The sequence below is a fragment of the Coturnix japonica genome, chromosome 7 (genome assembly GCF_001577835.2).
Source record: "Coturnix japonica isolate 7356 chromosome 7, Coturnix japonica 2.1, whole genome shotgun sequence".
In the NCBI taxonomy this organism is placed as follows: Eukaryota; Metazoa; Chordata; class Aves; order Galliformes; family Phasianidae; genus Coturnix; species Coturnix japonica.
This window is the reverse complement of record NC_029522.1, coordinates 17,758,218-17,778,974: the sequence shown is the minus strand read 5'-3', so window position 1 is coordinate 17,778,974 and position 20,757 is coordinate 17,758,218. Positions and strand designations below refer to the sequence as shown.

The following is a 20,757-nucleotide window of genomic DNA, read 5'->3' as shown; positions in this document are numbered from 1 at the left end:
TCGAAGCTCTTCTGGAAGACTGATTTAAAATGATAAAGAAAAACATAGTTCGTATCAAATTCCGGATTTACTCACCTTATTAATAGTCTAAAAATACCTAGGTCTCATATTGAAGAACAGTGCATGAAATTTATTCTATTCAAGTGAATTGTTTTAGCAATTGAAAGTGTTACCAGCCTGCTCTGGTTCACATTCAAAACAATAGTAAATATTCTCACAAAGCAGATTTTATGCATATATCAATTGATGATAGCATTGTGCCATCTAATTTGGATGTAGATCCCCAAACTCATTTTTATGTGACACTCATTTCTACTTCAAGTTAAAGCCATGCTTCTTGGTGAAAGGCACACTGTTATTATAACAGATGGCTTCTATTCATAATGACTGTGGAAAGTAATAATGAATCATAAAAGCAAGAACAAGCACTGCACTTGCTGTACAAGCTACTCAGTGCCTGCCAGTTTGAAAAACAAGGGACTGCTCTGGCAGAAATGTAGGCATGCTCTCAAGTTAGGCTACAATGGTGCAAACCACTCAAGCAACAACAAAGCTAGCAAACCACAGGGTCCCCAGAGCTTCTCATCTGGGCATGCTCTGAAGTTATCACCACTGAGTCTTTCTCATGGCATTACAATATTTTCTTCATTCAAGTTCTGCAATGCATGCTCTGAGCTAGAGATACACTCTGAGCTGCCAAAGGCTTCTAAATCACTGCATAGAGAGAAGGTGCTCCACAAAGACTCCTCTTCCTTTGTTTCTAAGTAGCACTATGCTGATTCTGAAATACTATGATGTGAGAAAATAATTGTTGACTAAATAGAAATGGGTCTCTATTTACCACTTCTCTTCAATGCCCAAAGTTATCTGAAGCAATGGAGTGACCTAGGTTTCCCCCTAGTTGCACTCTTTTTTTCCCCACTTGCTTCTTTTTCCCTATTTTTCATTTCTTCCTAAGTGCAAATACTAACACGAATGTCTGCTCTTGTAACTTGTGAAACTGCTCTAACTGGGAGCAACTGGTAGGAACAATAGGTGTGTAAACTAACACAAGCCATTTATTCAGCAATTTAATTATTTCTTTTGGTACAGCATAGGCCAAAGGATAACAAATTAAATCTGCTGCAGTTCTGCACTGAAATTTCTCTATTTTAATTACTCGGTGTGCCCAGCTTATATCCCTGTGCCCTCTTTCCAGCCACAAACAGAGGAAATCTTTTTGATGCTCTCATCAAAGAGCTACTCAGCCTATAGCTAAGGTGCGGAGATAGCTGTGGGGATTACGTCAGCCCTGGTCCTCACATGTCCATTCCAGTTCTTCTGTATGAGCAAACGAGCCACAGAAACCAGCTGTGTCACCATGATGGTAGAAGGCAGATAAAAAATAATTGGTTTTACATCTGTGGGAAGAGGACAGTTGCAGGGCACTTAGGATTTTGGTACTTACTCTTCAGTGCTCTTTCCTCTCACACAGACTACACACACAACCTGACTGACCTTGTAAGTAAAGTGACAAAAATGAAGATTCGCATCATGCCCCATTTTTTTTTTCCTTCACTTTTTCTTCCCTGCATTAGGCAAAATATGATATAGATGAAACAACATATAGAAAGAAACAGCACCAGCTTAACTGGAAACTTCTGTTTACAAATACAAGAGATCAGTTTAATTAAAGAAATAAAAAAAATAAACTGTAGATTTTGTGCAAAAGCCTACAAAGCAGACTTAGATGTGAATGACATCTCAGACAGTGTACTAGAATAAGTGCTCACAGGGAGCTTTGATTTGAGAAGATCACTCTTGCATGATGTATGAAGGATGTATGTACATTGGGACACATGGTCCTTTTGAAACTGCTCGGGTTATAAAATGTTCATATTCTCTGTTTCACATTCAAGTCTAACTAAGAAATCACTGATTTACTTACTAATTCTTGAGTTACTTCTATTATTCTTTTCTCATATTTATTTATTTATTCAGAATTCATATATGCTTCATCATGTGTAGGTATTTAATACATTTTTAATGTTGAGGCTAATATCTAGGATATGTGAAGTGCCTGGAAGCCTCATAACAGTGCATGCATGGATCCTTGCTTTAAGAATGCCATATGCATCTTGAAATCTGTGTTCAGTACATAAACAGTAGCTTGTCCTTATTCAAGATTTTGCTCAGCAGTATAGTGATGCATAAGAATGAGAAGAAAATGGTAAAGCTGGCAATTTTTTCTGAAAATTGTTTTTGATCTTTGATCTTGTGAAATCCTGGGTTCTTTATTAAACACTGAAAAACTGCTTTGATTCTATTGTTTGTGGATTTCACCCTTTTCACTTTATGCATGCGTTTACGCTTCTGTGTAGGTAAGAAATCTTATATTTGTTTGTGTGGGATTTACAAGCATCTTTGGTAAGCAAAGAAAGTAAATATATCACAAATGCACATTTATCAGCTTTGTATCCACCAACTTAGAGAATAGGAAACGTCTCCTGGAAGTATAGTACAGACAACATATCAGAACTAAGCAATGCGGATTAAAGTCTGAAGTATAACTCAACAAATAAGCCAAATGTTAAGGATACCAGGAAAAATCACTCACAATGTGCTGGGATAGGAAAATAAATAAAAATAATAATAAAATGTGATCCCTAGCTGACACAAGTTCTTCATTTTATTGCTTGAGGTTAATATTTTTACAGGAATAGTAGTTCTTAGTTCTCCTCACATTACTATGTTCTCCCCCTGCAGGATGATGTAGCAGGATGATGCAGTTTACATTGCCCATGACAAAGACTGTGTGAGCCAGAGATAAAGGAAAATCAGACAAAGATCTAGCAGGGGTGTGAGCTCTTCAAAGAAAAGCAACTCATCAGAATTCCTGTCTCTTTTCAGGGTACACTGCAAGATCAACAGTTTGGGTAAATCCCCAACCTTCTACCTAAATGGATAAGTGTGGAAGACCCCACAAAAGAATGAGGAAGGCTCCTTGAGTTCAAAAAGGTTCAAGTTTTCAAATTTAATTATTATGACTTTTTAATTATTTATGCATTGTTTGACCTACCTTTGGAAGCAGTGACGGGCTCTTGAGCAGACTAGGGGCAATTCGGTTGCATTTCCTTCTTTTTAAACTGTTCCTTCAGAACCTTCAGAATCCTGACAACTGAAAGTCAAGGAACAACATTTTACTCTACATATTAAGATCTTTGCCAGCAGGAATAATACAAACCGTCAAAACATCCAATTTCTCTGCTATTTCACAAAAATTATCATGTCAGAAAAATTATTCTGTAGGGAAATGCTTCACAGGGCAGGGTTGTGCAAGGACTAATGAAAAACAAGAGAGCACTCAAGGTTTTCTTTCCAATATCCAAACACCTTTTTGCATGGAATTCCTGTCACTTGAAGGCAAACTGTAACTCTGCTGCAAGGAAGAAATATTTCAGGATTCTCTCTCTAGCACATTTAACTCCTGGATGCAGAAGTTAATTCTGCTTTCCATCTGCAAAGACAAATTCAGTGAGGACACGGGTGGGAGCTGGTGTTGTTCCCTCAAGAGCTGCCCTTGGCTGGCATGGAGGTCACTGCTGCAGCATTCTGACTCCTGATAACTTCCTCCACCAGCTAGAAAGATGATGAGATATCTACATTTGTGTCCATAAAACAAATATAAACAGTCTCATCTCATTCCCTTTTCTCCCACTGAAGCCATCCTTTGTGTTATAAACTGTGATATGAAGCATTGCCCTTTAGGAAAAGAAAACAGTTTGTCCATGATGTGCTCAGTCTTTTCTATCTGCTCTACAGGACAAAATTTGATCACAAGCAGATTAAATAGTTGACATACTGAAGAAAACACATGGGATCCCAAAACTTCTCTGCTATCTGTAGCAGAGAAAATAGCTGTATCTAACTAGAAATTCATTCTTAGTATCTAGTATCTGGCAAATACTATTAGACAAGTTAAGTCTGAAGGTGACAGCATCCTTGGTCACATGCACTCCCTATTTGAAACTGTACTTTCCTGAATGAGGATTAAAAGTAATAAAGTTTTATGGCCCATACAGTTTGAATGTTCTGATAAAATATCATAAAAATGAATTAGTAACATGTTTCATTTTTCAAGTTTCACCCTCAATTATTCTTGTTCACTTCTACAAATGGCTGCAATAACATTTCACAATAAAATGGTCCAAGTGGGAGCAATAAATTCAATAGTTAAATGTTTGACTGGTGCTTGTTTATAGCATGCAAATACCTTGACAAGGATAATAGGCTGAATCTTAATTTTTAGCTCATACACTGCACCACATTTCCACAGCATCATTTTAATGGCATTCTACCAGTTAAACAACATACTAGCATTTTGTAAAAGTTTTTATTTGCTTAGGGAATTCAGAGGGAATAATAATGGCGCTTGTCATTAACAATCGTGATGGCAGATAACCTATTTATTTAGAAAGTAAAACATCGATATTCTCATTTCACGTAAACTGGTGCTTGCAGTTGTGCTTCTGTTAATCTTTGGACTGATGACGTCACATCTTAGCCATAGCTTAACACAATGAACACAAATATCTGCTTATTATGAAAAGCTGAGGTTTGATACTCCCAAATCTCAGAGCTTCATCAGCAGAGTATTTCCTTTCTTCCTGAGCAACCACCTCAATTAAGCCAATAGACACAAAAAACTAGAAGGGTTTTCTAGGATGTTTCCAGTCTATGACAACATTTCTCAGGAGAAAAATAAATCCTTTTTGTTTCCAATTACTCCTCAAAGGACTCAGATCCACAGAATTACACAATGATGCAATATCTGGTATCCTCTCAGTTCTGCCACTGATGTGACAACAGTCTCAAATCCCTTTATGACAAACAATATCTTGAATCATATTACCAGTGTCTATAGAAATCAAAGCACAGTAAGCTTCCTTATGCTTTTTCATAGGACAGATTCAAATTTTACTATGAGTCTAAAATCCATTTCCAAATGGAAAAAAAAAAAATAAAACTATCACATTCTCTAGAATTTTTCAGCCCCATTAAAAGCCAATAGAATTTATAACCTTCTGGAAAAACATTCTTCCCTAATACTTGTCTGATCAATGATTCAGCTAAAAAGGTGCTCTTCTCTAAGTGTAAGTAATAAAACAAAATATTAAGTTATTTTCATCTTTATTTTCTTAAGCCTATAGAAAAATAGTAGAAGAGAAAAGGAAAGGGATAAATTATATAACAATTGACTTCTCAACTCTTGCAGTTTTAGGAACTACTTAATTTCTATATAGGGTAAATAAGTAGAAAACGCAGAGTCTAGTTCTGTATTAATATTCCAATGAGGATGGCCTAGACTGATCTCTTTTGTAAGTATTTTCCTTTCACTTTCTCCCAGGTCTCCAGTAAGATTAATGTGTTAATATAGCACATCAGCTCATCTAGCTTCACAGTGATCATGCTTGGGGGCAAAGTATTAATATTTATAAATAAATAGAGGTACAGAAGGTCCTGTGCCAGTTTAGCTCTCTAGAAATGCATTTCAATTCTGGGATGAGGGCTAAGACTTAAAATACATACTCAGCTTTTGATTGCTGCAACACTGTAAACCACTGAAACATCTTCATAACTTTTGAACCAGTGCACATCCACATCACTGAAATCTACCAGTCTGTGCAGCCCTTGTAAAATATATTCATATATTCATATTTAGATTTTTATCATAGCAAAAAATCCTCTGTCTGTCTCTGCAGGAACTGGGATGCCAAGGGTCACGTCCTATCTGCAGTGAGGATTTAATTCGGGGCACAATGGGGTCCCAACTTAGGCACTGCAACAGCTTGAAGGGGGCAGACCTTAATGTCCTGTACTCCCTGTGCAGGAAAACAACACCAAGCCAAGGCATCCTATTTGCTGTCTGGTTTCTCACTCATTCACATTAGGTACACTGAATGATTTGCTGCCAGAAAGATGAAAAATGGGTCACAGCTCAACACTTTGCTTGCCCTGGCTTCACTGGGGCTGAGATGATGAACTGATTCTGAAGTATTTAAGTCAATTCTTGTGGAGCGGGGAAATATATGTCATGAGCACAGCCTTAATTTTGCAGTCACTCAGGCTAACTAATTACATGAAGAGTCATGGCCAGATTAGTTTCCCACCCTAAATTCTTTTGTTGTTTGAAAGCAATACATCTAAAGCAGAAACCAGCACCTATTTGCTAGTTAGAAATTTATTTTGTGCTTTGAGATTCTCAGGAATCTCTTCTGAAATAGTGAACTTTCCTAAATGTCAGTTGAAAGGTGCACTGATTTCTTTGTTCATTTCCCAAAACTAATATATGTGCACTCTTCTGGTCTTGCTGCTTTAGCTAATTCTGCCTAGCCACTCTACAAGAAATTCCTTGTTCACATACCTGTCCAGTACTGCTGTCCCTTGCTCTTCCCATGCTGCTTCTCAAAGATGGATTAGCGAGTTCATCAGAAAAAAAAGCAAATTATACATTTTGCTGTTCATTTAAAACTTGATAAAAACTTCTTATACATTTTAAAGGGAGTTGCTTCTTCTTTCTCTTCTGTTTACTGTATTTGGATTTACTGGATACAGGGATTTAAAAAATCCTTACCTTTCACATTTCAACTTCTGTTTGTCATTTGCATGTTTTTCTCTCTTCTAACTTGTTCTTAGTATCTCACGGTTGCCTTCAGTGTTTCTTGTCTCTTATTTCCAATGACATTTGCATACTCAGTCTCTGCAAGTACAAATACTTAAAATGTAGCAGAAAAATGATTCCGTATGCAGGGTCTCAATTGTATAAAAAGGCACTATAAATAAGTAATGTATCTTCCTTTCTTCCTCTCTTTCCTTGAATGATAAATTGGACACTATGAGAACAGAATTAATTACTGCAGATACTGGGAGTTTTGTTCCAGTGTCTGGAAAAGAAACACAGCCTAGGAGAGGGACCAAGTTCCTGGTAACTACTAGTAGTGCTGCTCCAAAGGTAATAGCTCCGAATTTATTTGTTGGTCCATGGCCACAGTGTTGATGAATGTTGATGGCATAGCAATAGATATGAATCCTTCCCACCATATTCTCTTTTGTTGCAGTTTCCATGAAGACAAAAAAAAAAAAAGAAAAAAAAAAAAAGGCATCACTTTCAGATCAGCCTATGTACTTCTGACAAATGAAATCTTTCACCAGTTGATTTCATATTAAGATCACACAGTGGAAATGTTCAGAAAGCCCACTCATTGAAGTGGGTTGACCTGATCTGGTTAACAGGCTTTTGCTGTTCTCCACAAACCTAATGGAGCATGCTGTATTTCCTACCTTTTTCTGCAAACCACTAAAGTTCTACTCTGGAGACAGAGAACTAGCTGGAATATCTGAAGTGCAGAACCCCGTAAAATAACCTAGCAGACCTTAAAAAAAAAAAAAAATGTGTTAAAAAAAAATAAACAGCAGCTCTATCAGAAAGCATTACACAGCTCATTTGCATCTTGACTTCCGAAAATTCAATCAAAATTCCACATAAAATACTATACCATCTCTAATTTCCAATGTATCTCAACATTAAACTTTCATTTGCTTTTCCCTTTTTCCCCATAGATTATACCACAAAAAGGAGCAAACTGCAGTATGTTCCAAAATGATGCCTTTTTTTGATTCAAATTTTGTAATTTAAAATACTATGTACTTTCTTTTTCCATTTGTCTTTTTTTTCCCCCATCATGAAGTCAATTCCCAGAGTAATGCTTAGGGCAGAGAGTATCATTGCAGGGCCCAGATGGTTAGCTTTGGGATATTATCCTCCATCTGGTTCCCTAGTAATGTCTTTAAGCAGATAAGCATGCAGCTCTGAAACTACGCTAAGTTTTCCATACAGCTACCGCCTGTAGCTATACGTGCTCCGCATCTAGTGTCATTTTTAATTTAGAGGGAGGAGCAATATTAAGATGAAGCAATGTCACGCATTAGTATCATATTAACTTGCAAACAGGAAAATACTATCCACTTCAAATGATAAAGGGATATGGAGAATAAAGTGAAATTCGGAGCAATGCTAACTTCCAGCAAGCAATTGGAAAGTCTCAGTGCTGCTGGATGGAGGAAAAAAAAAAAAAAAAAAAAAAAAAAAAGAAAGAAAAAAAAAAAAAAGAGAGAAACTTGAATGGCAATTCATGTAGAGATGGAATGCTTGGACTATAGAGGAACAAACTCCAATAGAAAACAGAAGAATATTTCCAGAGGTCTGAGAATAAAGCAAGAAAGCGCATCTATTGCTGAACTATTCAGGAAATTATTCCAACCCCAGTGAGTCTGGATCTTTCTCCAGGCTGCAGGACACTTTGGATCACGCTACCACTTGTAATCAAAAGAAAACATATTAACATTGCTGGAAATTATGTTAGAAAAAAATTCTGAGAGGGAATTTGGTAATTTGGGAAAGGCAACTCTTTATCTATAAGAGTTACTACTGTTCCTAATTACTAAATAGAACCACGCTGTTCTGTTACCAGAAACAACTGAACTGAATCATCAGTTTGCAAAAACACTGCAAATTTCTAAAGCCCAAGAATTAGTTCTCATAATTCCTGTTCGTGAATGCAATAGACCTTTGGAGAACCAGAAAATGAAAATATTTCCAATTTGCTTAATAGGATAAGGGTACTTATAAGGGTTTTATTTTTAAGTGACTTTAGATTTTATTTAGACTGTAATACTGTGAATAAAATGACCCATTCTTGACAATACTGCTGTATTTTTGCTAAAGTAAGAGAAACAGTAATTGTCACTTATAACCATTAAAAACAAAGCACGTTTCTCTTTATGAAGACAGTTCAAATCCATGAGGGCAAGGAGTGAAGGGGGAGAAGAGCAGTCTGTACTTTAGCACAGAAATGGTTCCTGCCACCTCCATAAGATCATGGTGCTCTGCTGCTCCAGAATGGGAACCTGGCATTTCCAAATCTGTAATGTCCATAGGAGCAGCCATAGACAGAGCAGTTCAGTCCAGATTAAACCTGAATTTCACGGATGTTTCTCTTTGGCTGTATTTCAGAGGAAAAGAGTCTTTAATTGTTATCTGCTTGCTGAGACTGTGTTCTTCCCTCATCTTGCCCACAGCCATAACATATCCACAAAACAACTTAGCCCTTTTCACTAGTGGAGCATAGCTAGACAATTCACAGTCTGGTGCTGTTTTTGGCTAAGGTGAGATAACTGTGGAAGCTGCCATGTCTTGGCCAGCCTGCAGCCTGCTGCTCAAAGCTGCCTTTGGACAGGACAGTGCTGAGCTGGGCTGGAGCCTGAGCTCCAATACAGAGTCAAACATATTGATATTGAAGAAATAAATTGAAAAATTTCACTGTGCAGAAAAGTAAATGAAATATACCATTCTCAGAGCTGATGATTTATTATTTATAGGTTTCCCCAGCGCACGTGCACTGGGGAAGATGCCTTCTAGAGGCTGACTGTTTCCTTGTTGTAGAATACATCTGGTGTGCACCCTAAGGTCTCACCACCTGTGGATGATACCTCTCAGCACAGTTTGTTTAGCATGAATGAAGACAGATTATTTACTCCATCTCAGTATTCTGCCCACTGTCACCTCACACAGATTAATAGTTACTTTACTACTGGTTTCTCCAAACATCCATTTGCTAAAGCCGCATAAATATATCTTTCTAGTTTTTGTATGCTACTTGTACAATGATTTGCATAGCAGAAGTGAAAAGGGGATTATATTTATTTATTTATTTATTTATTTGGTCACATTTCCTTTGTCGTATTTCTCATCTCAATTAAAAAATAAAAAATAAAGTAGATACTAATATTTGTAAGAATTCCTTAATAATACAAAGTGAATGAGAGCAATGGTAGGTAAGCAAAGTGCTGGCAAAGTGCTGCAATAAAAGATTTAAACCGAGACACATCAGACATTGGCCCCCGTTGCCTTGAGAATATTCCCACATAATAGTGGACTTTGTTTTCCACATTATTTTTTGTGATAGTCATGATGAAAAACTGTGAACCCTAGAAGAAGATTTGCAAGAATTACACATTAAAGACTTACCATTATACTGTTCTTGCTGTATGATTTCATATTCCAACTCCGAGCAGATTTGACATCCACTTGTTGCAGCCCTGGCAGCCTAAGTTGTCCATGCTCTTCTCTCCTTCCTCTCTTCCAACAGCTTCTGACATTTTGCCTTTAGGCAAACAGGCACAGAGAGCAGAAAAGACACAGAATGAGTGATACCATCTCTTGGTAGCAGCTTGTAGTTTTTTTTTCCTCAGTCACAATGGAAAAATGCACCATTTGCTATTCATTTCAATGAATGTCACCCATTTCTTAAACCAGTGCCAATCCAGGAACTAGGGCATTTCTGTGTCTCCATGTTCATAATCATAGAATGGCCTGGGTAGAAAAGAACCACAATGCTCATCCAGTTTCAACCCCTGCTATGTGCAAGGTCACCAACCACCAGACCAGGCTGCCCAGAGCCACATCCAGCTTAGCTTTAAATGCCTTCAGGGATGGGGCATCCACAACCTTGGACTACTCATGTACTATTGTTTTTCAGAAATCTGAGTTCTACCAGGGCAACATCTTTCTTGAGGAACTGGAGACTAACAGAAGCCAAGTGATTTCTGCAAACAGAAGCTATTCTAACTTAGTTTTCTTAGAATTTAGTGCAGCTTAATCTATTTTTGACCAATTGACACTTAATCTGTGAACAATATACATTGTGTTTCACCACTGGACTGAAGTGGAAATACTCAGCATTACCAGCGAGAGCTGAGTAAATATTTTTATGTAAATATTTTGCAAAAAATAGGCCATTAAAATAATACAAAAACTCATAGCAATTGACTGGAAACATTATTTAGAATGAGAATGAACACTGTGATTATATCAACATAAAAACTTAGATTTCAATTAAGATTACTTCTCCATATACCATTGTTTCCTTAAACTAAGAAGTCTGCTAAATACTTAATTAAAAAGAAGGACTTGTGGTGCCCAGATTTGGTGAAGCAAAAGGAAAAAGACTAAAAACCATAAAATTGCTAGTAAAAGTTTGGGTCTTCCTCAGCATTAACGACATGGCATGGACTGATTCTGGCTCTGCACAATGTTATCTGAAAGGGAGAATACTGCTGGCAGAAACACAAGAGACTCTCTCTGTTGTCAGTCATTGGGAAGCAGATGGTATGTCTTGGTTGAATGGCTTCTTGGGCATCTTATTTCATCCACCACTTCTGTGTACCTGACAGTGTAAGCCAGATGTAAAACATACAACCTATACATGGGCTGCCATAAGTCAAGTGCAAGGAATTCCCAATCACAGCAAGATCAGAAGGAACCAAGAATGGCAACCAGAATGACTTGTACAGGAATATACCTTCCTCTTTCTGGCTGAAGTTAAGGCAGTTACAGACAAACTAGTTAGGGATTGTTTGGTCCTACTGTAATTATTAAGCATAAAAGTAATTTTTTAAGTTTTTTGTTTTTATCATTAGCAGTCTACAAATATCAAAGGTAGTGAAGGAAAATAATGAAATCTTTCCACCTCTCACTCCAGATTAAATAAACAAAAACACTTTTTAATAACTCCTTCCTCATGAAGGGATCAGACATTGTATAGGAAAACTTAATTTATGACCCTATCACCCGGATGCCTTCACAATACATAACTATAGATCACAGAATTGTAGGGGTTGGAAGGGACCTCTAGAGATCGAGTCCAACCCCCGTGCCAAAGCAGGTTCCCTACACCACATCGCACAGGTAGGCGTCCAGGAGGGTCTTGAATATCTCCAGAGAAGGAGACTCCACCACCTCTCTGGGCAGCCTGTTCCAGTGCTCCGTCACCCTCACTGTAAAGAAGTTCTAATTTGTCATTTAGAGTTCACAGTAGAAATTGCCAGCAGTTGGTTCAAGCGGTAATTTGGGCGCACCTTGAGTTTGATTGTACACGGAAGCTTTATACTATAGTTTCTGGGATCCTCATAGACTGAAGATCTCTCTGCCTTCTCTTTTGTTAGAATCATAAAATGGATTGTAGTGTCCTAAAAAGGTCTGAGTTAGAAGGGTCCTTTAAGATCATCTACATCCATCCCTCTGCTATAAGCAGGGATACCTCCCTTCAGACCAGGTTTTACATGGCCCCATCCAGACTGGCCTTGAATGCTTCTAGGGATGGAGCCTCCACAATCTCACTGAAAAACCTGTTCCAGTGTCTCCATTCTTGTTCTGTTAGTCCAAAAGAAAAATTATTCTGGATATGGCCTTACCTATAAGGGATCTGGCTAACACAGAGGTCTTTAAGGGGTGCAAACAGTTCAAAAATCTCACTGCCCATATGGGCACAGTGTACCAAAATAAAGGTTTAAAGCATACAGCTAAAATACTGCTGTCAGAGGTAAACAAAACTACAGGACACAAGTCTATAACTCCAAAAAATAATGGGATACATAATTTTAAAAAGATCAATCTCCTTGCTGTGAGCTGGTATTGAGTCTCTTAAGTCTAGTACAAATCACGCATGCAAACCAGGAGAGAGACCTCGTAACACATACATACATAAGAGACATTAGGGGTTTGTTTGAATTCAGTGAGGCACAAACTGATATGCCTATGAAGTTCATACATCTGAATATTTAATACAGCCCACACGTCTGAGTCATTTGCAGAGAGGTGACACTATTTTATGCATCACATAGCAACTGCTAGACAGATACTGAAAAGAGTGAGGCCATAAACCTCCAAATACTATCTAAGCTCAAGACTGAGCTGTAAGTACATAAAGCACCTGTAGATCAATTAAAATCTCATTAGGTAGCCAGTAAATCACTTTACTGTCAATATTTATCACTATATTGGATCTAAACGCATTAATTCCCTTTGGCCTCGCCTCTACCAAATTGCAGATATAAATTGGAAGTAAGCAAAAGGGAATTACTGCCATGGGACAATTAAGCTACTCCAGTCTGTGAAATTATAGGCACTTTATAGATATGTGATGTAAGTGAACAAGTTATTTTTTAATTTTAGGGACAGCAGTGGTTACCCCATGGAACAAGAAAGAAAACAGTGTGATGCAATCTGAATGCAAAACAGGAACCTCTGCTGCATTTCATCAATGTCTGCCACCTGAGCCACCATCAGTCAATGATAAAAAAAGACAGGATCACAGTTAAGTCTTCTTGCTAGCTTGATCTGTGGGAGATTGTGATGGACAGACAAGGATACAAAGAGTTCACGAGCTAATTTTCCAGGCTGCAAGTACTACAAGTCTTATTAGATGAGCTTGCACATAGAAGACAAAGACAATAAATCTATGAGAGTTTTCTTGACCTAATAAAACTACTGCCATGGAACAGAAGTGCAAGAATAAGGTTCTAGGGAGAAATCACACTGACTGATAAATTTCTCACTATGTTCTCAGTTATAACAAAGTTTATATAAAACAACAGTTCTCCACTACTACAATGGCCAGCCATATGCCCATATGTAGCTACTTCAAGCTACTGTTAAATCCATGAACCTAGAGGGTAGGCAAAATACAAATATCAAAATCAAATGCCTTCAGCCTTTTTTCTTCCTTACAGAACTGTTACAGATGATTTATTAGTGAATGGATACTTGCCATCTCTTTTAAAATTAAAAGCCCCCTCAGAGTCTCTGCAGCCCCCTCCATTACATTACCAGCATATGCAAGCTGCAGTGGTACAACTGGGAGAAGAATCGGGCTCTCCGAGTCAAAAACTCTATTTTCTTACCAACCACTAAAAGGACTCAAAGAGTGTAATTTGAATCACCCTTAAATTCCCCAGAAAATAAAAGCATAACCATGTAAATAGGATAAGAAGTTATTAAAGCATATAGTTTAATATCAGTGCTTTTATGCTTTGTTTGTTCTGTGGCAGCCAAAGCTTGGAATAAGAGATTAGAGACAAGCATTTGCTCGATTAGCATGGGATGGGGAGGGGTGAGAAGCTGGGGCTATAGTATTGCCTCAAACTTCCTTGGAGAGTCTTAGCTAAAATCTCAGCCCCATTCCTCCAATTTCACCATGGTTTAACATTTTCAGTTTCTGTGGGGTAACTTTAAACCAGCAGTGTCTTTAGTTTTAACCTGGATAATTAGGGGAAAACTTCTGCATGTGCACCACCCCCAGGGTTAAGTTCACACTTCTGTGAAGCCACTGACAGAAATGAAAAATAATAACAATACCTAGGAGAAAACTGAACAGAAAATGGAAAGGCAGATTATTGCAAGTAAACCATATCCCAGCTCAATATCTGAGCACCTCCACTAAGGAGGAAGTGCACATGCTTCTGATTATCTTTTTTGGATGTCATGCTAGAGCCTTATCCAGACAGGATAGGGTGCACTGTGCCTTCACCTTAAGAGTCTACATATACCAAAAGAGTTACTACAACACTCTAGATCTGACAGTGCTGTGTGTTAGCCACAAGTATGACACTTATACACACAAGCACGTGGTTTAGAGGTGAAGCTTGCACTATGTCTGGATGGGGGCAAATTTATTGTATTCAGACTCCATCTGCAGCCTTCAGTCATGGTTACCTGGTTGGGATTTGCCTTGAAGCACCGCAGAGTCACTCCTCTGCTAAACAGACTGACTCCTCTTCTTGAGATGACTTTGTAACTGGCATAGAGGGTCAGAATCATAAAAGCTGCATAACCTGGATATTCCCCAAAAGGCAACCATGCATGATCCAGATAGTATGTTTAAGGGGCTGCTAATTGAAGGGACAAATCTTTGGCAGGGATTAATTAGCACACCTCAGCCTGCAACAACTCATGAGCAGAGGTCCATGCCTCGTAATTTTTGTTTTTAATTCAGACAGCTTTGCTCCTTACAGTATCTACTAAATATAAAGAAGCAGGGTGAACTATTTTTACTTGATATACCTTACTACATTTTAAATAATCAGGAAGGAAAAATGCAGACCAATCTTTTTTTTATGGTTCTCTATTCACAGAATCCTAGAATCACATGGGTTGGGATAGAAGGGACTTCAAAGACCATCCAATTTTAACCCCCTGCTGTGGGCTGGTTGCCACCCACCAAATCAGCCTGCCCAGGGCTCCATCCAGCCTGGCCTTAAGCAGTTCTTGTTCCAATTGTACTCCACATGCATGCTCTAAGCAGTACATTAAATGCAGCCAAAGAAAAGCACATCTATTCCCACCCCTCCAAGAAAAAGTTGATAACACACAGCAGGTCTTCAGAGCTTGGGGGATTTAAACAATCTTTGCTCCACACATTTTAACAGATATGAAAACCACAACTTACTCCACTTTGAAGTAGTAAGATTAGAAGAGGCTCAGCTAAGTCCTTATGTTTCTAACCAATCAGTACAAAGTCTGGCTTAGTCTTTCTCCAATTTGTTTTGAAGCCCATTTCATTTTTTCCTCCACCCCAAAGAAAATACTTCAGCACTGGGCTTTCCAACAAACAACAGCTGAGATGCTGTGAACAGAGCCCTTGCTGTAATAAACACTTTCACATGAAGAGCAGAGGAAAACTGCATTGCAGAACAGATTGTGGATACTGTTTTTCAAAAGACCTTGCAAATAACTTACACTATGTTTTAAAATTAATAAAGATAGATAAATCCTTTTACAGTTTCCTTATTTTTAAATTTAAAAAAGCAGAAAATAAAGATAAAAGACACATGATAATAAGCAAGACGTGCATACAATACTAAGAGTGGAGCAACTAATTTTTTTCTTCATATGTATTTTAAAAAGGTATAATGAGCAGCTCCGATCTTCAAAGGGAATTAATTCCTCTATTTGCATGTCAGCAAACTTCAAAAGACTAGAGCAACTTAAAAGAAAATTAAGAAAGTTGAAGAAGCAATCCGTAATTGTGAGCTTCAAGCTGGAAGGGAGACTTCATTTAATTTGATGTTTGCTCATTAAATGGACAAGAATACAAAAACTTTCTGTGCCCTGTGGTGGCTGCAGGGTTGGATGCCAGGCACATTTCCTGCCTTGTAGAACTTAATGCGGCCACAGTGAGAACAAGATATTCAGAGGCCTGTTGTGAAATTTCTTATTTAGCTAAACAGGAGAAGAAGAGAAAGCCCTTTGAGAAATGTATTTGACAGAACTTCTGCCTTCCGTATGGATGGGCAGGGAGTAAGGCAGGGCTTTGTTGGACTGTTTTCCCCAAGGAACAAGTGAGTAGCTGAGAAGTGGCTCTAATTTGATCTCTCCTCCTGGGAAAAACAAATTCATCAAACTCTTGCTGTCCTTTACTCACTGCAGAACACAAACTGAATGTCAATCCCAAGCCCCAGGAGAACATTTTGGGTGCAAACTAATGAGCAGCAAAACCACAGCCCAGGGCTTCATAAGACTGTTGACTTAAATACCTAATCAGAATGCACCTTACCCAAAATTAATTAGGAGGTAGGGAAAGTATTAATGCTCTGCTTGATCTAATCAAGTATAAAGGATGTGTGCAGGTGTGTGTAAATGTGAAGGGGTGAGTGGGTGAGGGAAAGGACGGGTGTGCATGGCAATGTATCCAAACACCAACATACAAAATAGAGGGTTGTTTTATCCTCCTCTTACCAAGCAGTAAAAGGGAATGACCACACAGTCAGCACAAACATTGCAGTCAGGTAGTGAGTGAGAGTTAACATTTGGGAATTCTGAGTAAAGACTATCCAGCAACATAAGAGGTTGCTACCCAACCGGGCAGAAACCTTTAAAGCATAAGTGAAAAATGTCCAGAGAAGCATTAAGGTCAATCCAACAAGGTATCAACATGAGACAATGAGTTATAAAATAGCTGTATACTTTAAACAGAAGTTTAAATATTTTGTTAAAATCTTCCATCAGTAAACCAAGAGAAGTTTTGTACAAGGTTTAGTTGTCATTAGTATTTCCTTTAAATCTGCGCCAGTAACAACTAGTAACATCTGTCTCATGCTTCCACCATTCATCAGTTCTGCCCCTGTTTGACAGAAATACATTTTCACAACATTTAACTTCAAAGCATCAGTTTGTTTTCCTCAGCAGATATTTTGGATGTAGTGATTTTGACAGTAATGACACAAATAATTTATATTCTGAAATGCAAATGACCCTGCAATGGTCATTAATAAAGTGTACTTTCTAGCTTTTAGAAAATAATTTCACAAATGAGTGAATCTGCTGCAACTCTTTAGTTATAGTATTTGTAGGCCTCCTTATTTTCACTGTGTGTACATCAAGAGCAAACCTTAGGAGGACAAATACTCAGTGACACCTCTGAAGCTAGAATTGTGTTATTTTTTTTCCAGTCTATTGGAACACAAAGAGAGCGCAAACTGGAAAGTATATATTGGAGAGTTACACAGGACTCTCCAAAGTAATTTTGGTTGTTTTTTTTTTTTTTGTTTGTTTTTATTATAAGTTGTGAACCTTCCATTCCAGGTGAAGGAGAGAAGCACCGAGACAAAAAGCCCAATCAGGTGACCTTGCCAGGAGTTATATCTCCTCTCTGACTGCAAAGTCCACTGGGGAATGTAGTTCTTCTCCTCGGTGCAGGTACCCAGAACTGGAGCATTAACACTTTAACTCCCAGTGCACCACATGATGTTATGATGTGGAATACCAGCAACCAAAAATCACCAAACCACGACACAAGGTAGCAAATTACTTCTTCAAAATACAACAGCAGCAGACAATAAATATTCACAACCAAGCCCCTTAGTTCTGCAAAATGGAACATAATGTTATTTTCTAAATAAATTGTTGACTTTGAAGTCACGTAATATCAAATAGGAAGGTTTTGATGGTAAGACACTCTAAGATCTTAGAAAAGATAACCTGCTGAAGGTGGCCTTAAGGTTTTCAAGGGGTAGAAACCAACCCAACACGCAATTTGGCAGTCTGTCAAACCTGTTTCCCCTACAAATCTTGCATGAAGTACTATTTTCTCATTCCACATAGAGAGCAAATAGTAATCTGATGAAGGGTAAGACTGATAGCTCTTGCTAAGTTTCTAAGTTTGATATTATAAAAATAAATCAAAATTACTAACAGCAATCATAAAATATATATTTAAATAATAAAACATTTTGAAATAAGACTTGACAATTGCTCTTCAGTAGTTCTAGCAAAGACATAGGAAGACATGGAGCACACAACTTCACCAAAAATGCCATGATAAATCTATGACACAGCTAAAATCTCCCAGACTTCTGCATTCTGTTCTGATGTTTTCAAGAAAAATCTCCAGGAGGAGAAACATATTAAAAAAACAAACAAACAAAAAAAAAAAAAACACTGAAAAACACAGATGGATCTGGCATCATTCAGTAGGGAAACAGTTTAAACACTTCTGTTTGTAGTGTAGAGCAATGGTGGGCAACATGCCTGGATGTTCGAACAACTGCAAAAGAAACTATCTTCATTTATTTTGTGTTAGCAAAAAGTATGACTTTGCAATAAGGACAGTTTGCAGTGTCATGCTGAAATGTAGTCAATTCTCCATGTGCAGAGTGTCTCCGAATTACTTTCTAACAGCAGAGTTAGGAAAAAAGACGCTTGCTTTTTCCCCAAGCTGTTTGTGCCTGTAACAAACAGTTTTGCTGTTAGTGAAATGCTATGAAAATTAAGTCACTTGTAGAGCCCAATATGCTTAATCTTTTTGGGTATTTTTTAATTCTTTGTTACTTCTCCAGGCTTCATTCAGCAATAAATTGGCTGTAGAATTCAAGCCGCTAAAAGCTTTTCAGAAATCTTTAGCATTACAACCATGCTGCCTTCACCAGAGCTCTAAATCTATAAATCTGAGGACAGAGGAAAGTCACGCTAAGAACAACTTCAGAGCCATAAACCTATCTCATACCTCAAAACATGTCTTCTACCACCACATGGATGGCTGACATTGCTGGCAGGCAGTTTTCTGCTAATAGTGATATCACAAAGACTTCAGGAAGCATATAAAAGGAGACCTCCTAGCCTCTTGTTTTTCTATATGCTTTTCTATATGTTAATACATATACATATTTTTGCAGTAAACAGCAAAGCCACTGATATTGCAATCAAAACTATGAGCTGAGACTTCATACACCAGCAAGCTTAGACACAAAGTTGGAAGACAACTGTGCAACAACCACTTCAGTTTCCAGCTGTCAAGGACATTATAAACAGAGCAAATAGTTTATAAAAACAAGAACAGCACACTTTTGGCATTCTCTTTGCAGTTAAATTAGGCTACACACTTCACCCATCATCCAGATAACATTCTCTTTGACTACAAACAGTACACTAAAAGACATTCTAAAACGTTAGCACAGCAAACTTTATTTTCTCGACACTGTAGATGAAGTTGAATACACCCTATACCTCATCATAAGAGCCAGTATTAGTTACTCAGTGCCCCAGAAAGCTATACAAATTCAGTCTCACTCCTGCAAAATGGATGAGGAAGAAATAACGAAATCAAATAAAAATAAAAGCAATAACAAAAACATTAAGGGGCTCTTCAATGATCCAGGTTACCTGCTTGCTTCCTTCTTGCTATATGAATTCATCTGAGAAAAAAAACACACATAATGATGTCACTTCAAATTGTGACTCAGAAAGGATAGATCGTCCTGTAGATGGGTCACTACGTCACAATGCATTGTCAAATGGCACAACCTCGTGTTCCTAATTCACAAAGGACTACCTCCTTGTTCAAAACAAAAAATGGCATAAACCCATTTATAAATAAGTTGCTGGCAGTTCATAAAATGGCTTTCCTAGAGAATAATGAGCTAGACCGATGGGGTAAGAAAAATGATTAGTGTCTGTGCAATATAACGCATAATGAATAGTTGCTCTGTCCCTGGCAGGAGACCACAGTACCAGATAACCTTATCATGCCATGTCATTTATAGCAAGTCAGAAATTAAAAGAAATGTTTATTGTGAAAGCTTCTGTCACTAAAAGGAAGAACAGCATAATGCCATACTTCTTTCCAGGATTGCAAACCAAGGCCAAAATGCTTCTGAATGTGAAAGATGTCATTCCATTCAATCTAGCTGAGTTTCACTTGCATTTATCAGCAGGAAAAAATCATAAGCTACTTCTGTTTTAATTTAATTAAGTATTGATTCTTGAAAACTGTTAAATTAAATAGCTTTTAGTTAGCAATGTCTCCCTGCAAAAGACAATCTAGCAAAAGAAAAAAAAAAGAAAGAAAGCTGATTCTATGTTCTACGTAGAAGTCAATGGCAGTAAACAGGACAGACATTAGGGAGATGAAAAAAATTGTTTTGGATTTAAAAGGCCAGAGAAATATCTATCTTCTACTATAATTGCCTTGTATGACAAGCACAAATTACAATGATCAGTTACAGTCGACACAAAAACATCTAGAAAGTACTCCCAAAGAAAATGGTACTTATAGAGTCATAGTATCACTGAGGTTGAAAGACTTCTAAGATCCCAAATCCAACTCCAATCCATCCCCCACCACACTCACTGACCACGTCTCTCAATGTGACATTCCCCACAGTTCTTGAACACCGCCTCCCTGGGCAGCCTATGCCACTGCATCACCACTCTTTCTGAGAAGAAATATTTGTTAATATTCACCCTAAACCTCTCCTGGCTCAATTTAATCCCTACCCATGTTTTAGTTATGTTTAGCTGATCATAATTTAAGTGGAATCAGAGACTCAAGTTTGGCTTAATTTAAGAGGAAATAGCAGCAAGTACCAACACACGCTGTTCAGTGT

General features: G+C 37.8%; 1 protein-coding gene and 1 long non-coding RNA gene across 10 annotated transcripts in view; one reads left to right on the top strand and one right to left on the bottom strand.

Annotated features, from left to right (window-relative positions):
* The window catches only part of LOC107316753, a 62,094-nt gene extending 46,501 nt beyond the window's left edge, over positions 1-15,593 (top strand). The window contains exons 7-8 of the long non-coding RNA XR_004307997.1: positions 2,890-2,997; positions 13,052-15,593. This is a non-coding gene — a long non-coding RNA (uncharacterized LOC107316753). The remainder of the gene's footprint in view (positions 1-2,889; positions 2,998-13,051) is intronic.
* The window catches only part of GALNT3 (polypeptide N-acetylgalactosaminyltransferase 3), a 193,486-nt gene continuing 175,787 nt past the window's right edge, over positions 3,059-20,757 (bottom strand). For 5 of the 9 annotated variants that reach the window (XM_032445900.1, XM_032445901.1, XM_015868605.2 and 2 more), the window contains 2 exons: positions 10,067-10,202; positions 6,655-6,739 (listed from right to left, as the gene is read on the bottom strand). The gene's annotated coding sequence lies outside the window, so the exon portion shown is untranslated. Of the gene's footprint in view, positions 3,158-6,613; positions 6,740-7,320; positions 7,413-10,066; positions 10,203-20,757 lie in introns of those variants that run through there. The other 4 variants (XM_032445903.1, XM_032445904.1, XM_032445908.1 and 1 more) reach the window with 2 other exon arrangements.